General features: G+C 43.0%; 1 pseudogene; it reads left to right on the forward strand.

Moving 5' to 3' along the window:
• The first annotated feature begins 2,061 nt into the window (after positions 1 to 2,061).
• LOC102853220 lies at positions 2,062 to 2,408 on the forward strand (annotated as a pseudogene).
• The last annotated feature ends 1,723 nt before the right edge of the window (positions 2,409 to 4,131 follow it).

Raw genomic sequence — 4,131 nt, forward strand, 5'->3', positions numbered from 1 at the left:
TTGGTGGACGATTTATCAACAATCTGTGTTTATGCGGATGACACAACCATGCTTGCTGAAACTGAAGAGGACCTGAAGCGCCTGCTGCAGAGTGTCAAGGACTGCAGCCTACAATATGGATTGAGGCTCAATGTCAAGAAGACAAAGATTCTCACCACTGGACCAATTGGCAGCATCAGGATGGATGGTGAAGAGATTGAGATTGTACACAGCTTTAGTTTGCTTGGCTCCACAGTCAACAGTCTTGGCACCAGCAGCCAGGAAATTAAAAGGCGCATTGCCATGGGAAAGTCTGCTGTTAGGGACCTCTCCAAAGTACTGAAGACAATGGTGTCTCTCTGGAGACTAAGGTGCGTCTGATACAGGCCATGGTCTTTGCAATCATTTGTTATGCATCAGAGAGTTGGACAATGACCAGGGAGGATAGAAGGAGAATTGATGCCTTTGAGCTGTGGTGCTGGAGAAGAGTATTGAGAATACCATGGACTGCTAGGAAAACAAGCAGATTTGTCCTGGAAAGGGTTAAACCGGGTGGCCACTTGGAGGCAAGGATTCTGAGGCTCCGTCTAACATACTTTGGACATGTTGTGAGGAGAGACAGGTCCTTGGAGAAGGACATCATGCTTGGGAGGGTGGAGGGACAGTGCAGGAGAGGAAGGCCCTCTATGAGGTGGATTGATTCAGTGACTGGGATAATTGGGACGGGAGTGTCAGAGACAGTGCGATTGGCACAGGACAGAGCGGAGTTTAGGGCTGTTGTACATAGGGTCGCTATGAGTCGCAAGCGACTCAACGGCACATAACAAAAACAACAATATCTCTTTGTTCTTTTGGTAGTCCATAGGATATTCAGTACAGTACCATTCTTTTTTCCCCTCCCCTCTCTTTTTATTTTTTAAAAAATATTTTATTATTCTGTTTTATTTACAAAATTTGAATACATTGTTTTCTGCACCACAACTCAAAGGCATCAATTCTTCAGTCATTCTTATTTATTACCCAGCACTCAGGTGTGGAGCAAGTGATTTTAAAGCCGTGTGTATATATGTGTATACAGAAAAACATATAACTTACCTTTGAAATATTTTTGCCTGCTCACAGAAGTAGACTGTGAAAAGTTGAAATAATAATTGTGTTAAGGTTTTATTTATTCTTTTGTATTCCATGTTGGCGTACAGGTGAATGGAACTGTGTTCCAGATGTGAGTCAGCAGAACGGGGAGATAACTGAGGACCTGTCTTAGGAGGAACATTTAAGTTAACTGTTAGTTCTGTCCACTTTGTGAAGGTCTCAAGGGAAGGCACAGATGTGTTCTGAGCAAATCCTGTGGGTAGAAGCAATAGAGGCAGTTAAAGGCATAGAGCGCCTTTATGGCACAGACACGGTGGTGCTTGGAAATGGAATAAATTATTCTAGGTTGTGGTTGTGGGTACTTTTGTGCTTTTTATGAATATAGATACTAACCTAGTGAGTTATACATTACTTACGTAGGGGACAGTTCTACTCCTGCAGTCACCATGAGTCAAAATGACATAGTAGCACCTAATAACAACAACGTTGAGATTCTGTGTTAAGTAACTGCTTTGACTATAGCAAGCCCTCAAACTGTGCAGCTGAATAGCTAGTCTATGCCAGATGTATAACAGGCCAGTTTTTAAAAAAATGTAATTTGTTTTAGCAAAGACTTTTATGTGTCATAGCAAAATGTACCAGACATAATAGCTTTGCTACAAATAAAATATAGTGACCCAAGATAGTAAGCATGCCTACTTGGCATATGAAGTGAAGTACAACAATGCCGTGTTGTTAAGGGTTTTTAGTTGGAGTTTAAAATTGGTAGGGCTTGTGTTTAGAAATGGTTTTTACCTCTTTTTTATCTCTTATTTATGTAATGCTTTTAAAATTATTTGTGACAGTTTTAATTTTTTTTAGACATCAGATTTTCAGAGTTGGATGCTTTTAAGAATTATTTCCACCTCCTTGGTACCCTTTTACTGAGAGATGAGCCACGTATCCTCAGTGTCAGGCTTGCAGATGCCACGCTCACCACTCTCTACCATCATGCCAGTGTTTGTGGTCAACACTAACGTGTCTTGCGCGTCCGTGACCAACGGGCTGCTCTCTGAGCTTATCCAGCAGTTGGCGCAGGCCACCGGCAAACTGACCCAGTACATTGCAGTGCACGTAGTCCCAGACCAGCTCATGGCTTTTGGTGGCTCAAGTGACCCGTGCTTCTCTGCAGCCTGCACAACATTGGCAAGATCACTGGTGTGCAGAACCGGACCTATGCCAAGCTACTGTGTGGTCTGCTTTCTCAGCACCTGCACATCCGCCCCAACAGGGCCTACATCAACTACTATGACATGAACGCAGCCAACGTGGGCTGGAACAACTCCACTTTTGCCTGAGGGCCACTCTTGCCAGCTTTGGTCTGTAATGGCCCTGCCCTTCAGGTCCCAAGCCAGCCCACTTCCCTGTCAGGAGAAATAAATGGTTTTGAGAACAACAACAACAACAAAGAGAAATACTGAGAGATGAGTCTAGATTTTTAACTATATGGATGGCAGAACTACCCCCAGACATATTCAACCAGCAGCCATGAGCAGAATGCTTCCCCTTGGTGCCAGGTCAGGGAAGCAGGGACAGGCTCTGAGCACTTGATGGATATGTATCATTCTAGAGTAGGTTGTCTTTTAGAGTGTCCCACACATTTCTGTCAGGATATTGAAGAGAGAGAATTGGATTTCACATGGGAATGTGTCTTTAGGTCTTTTCCATTTGTGTTGTGGCATGTTAATTCCATTCATGCTTTCTTCCCTTAATTTTTCCTTCTGAAAAATCCTGAACTTTCATTAAATGATCTTTAAATTTAAGGAAATGTATCAGAGAAGGATGTTTCCTCTGTGCCATTAAACCCCATTACCAAGATCTCAAAATCAAACTCTAATCAGTTGGGCAAACTTGCCATTGAAATATTGTGCCAACTCACAGAAGTAGACTGTGGAAAGTAGAAATCATAATTATTTCAGGGTTTCATTTAGTCTTTTGTGTTCTGTTTGGGAATACATATAAATATAAATGTGTTCCAGAGATGAGAGTAGAATGGGGTGATAATTCAGGACCTGTTTTAGGAGGACTCAGCTGTCAGTTCTGTCCACCATGTGAAAGTCTCTTGTAAAAATAAGTAAAGACACAGTTGTATGTCTTGAACAAAACCAATGGGTAGAAGCCATAGGGGCAGCTAAAGGCATTGAGGGCAGTTAGTGGTGACCAGAAACGGAATAAATGATTCCAGGAGGTAGTTGTAGGAGCTGGTTTGTTGAGGGGTATTTTCCCCCATGTCACCATATCATTGCTGGTATTTGAGCACAGAATGGGCAGCCTCAACCTCAGAGGTGGAAGGGCAGCCTCCTCCTCTGGGATGAAAGGGGAGGACGCTCACTGGAGAACACTGCAGACTGGTGGAGATGCTTGGTTTGCAGGATTGTTGTCCATGGAGGTTGTGAGTACCACAAAATGATTGACAACCCTCGGGCTAGATGATCCAGCCACCTTCCAACCTGCAGATTCACCCAAGCTCAGTTATTCATTGAAGCAGAGAGTTTTAAAAAAGGCAGTGAGGCAGGTGCCTTCATGCATATACAGTGCAGTCCTAGGTTTAGATCCCTGGAAGCATGAAGTAAAAGTTTAAAAGTGAGACAGTGGCGTAAGTGGGTTGTTGTGATTAGCTGCTGTCCACTTGGGCCCCTGATTCATGACAACTTCAGGAACAGAGGAATCCCAGTGCTGGGATCCGTTGAGTTTTTGTTGGTTGATGATTATTATTATTTTTTGCAAGGAAATCTCCAGGTCTTTTTCCTTAGTCTTAGTCTGAAAGTTCTGCTGAGGACTCCTTTGCATCGTAGCCACCCACAGGCCTCTGCTGACAGATGTGTAGTGCTTGTACGTGAGCAGCATTGGTCACTAACAGAACCCAGGATTCTCACTTAAAAGGCAAGAGGTTTAACACGGAACCCAAAGATGGTTATATGTTGAATTTCACTACTCATCATTTGAATGAAGTGGATAATTAATTTTATTCTTTTCATACTTCACCTCACTCCATCATTATCCCTCCACAAAAGCAAGATT

The sequence above is a fragment of the Elephantulus edwardii genome, unplaced genomic scaffold, assembly GCF_000299155.1.
Source record: "Elephantulus edwardii isolate Elephantulus edwardi_28Jun2011 unplaced genomic scaffold, EleEdw1.0 scaffold00113, whole genome shotgun sequence".
Taxonomy (NCBI): Eukaryota; Metazoa; Chordata; class Mammalia; order Macroscelidea; family Macroscelididae; genus Elephantulus; species Elephantulus edwardii.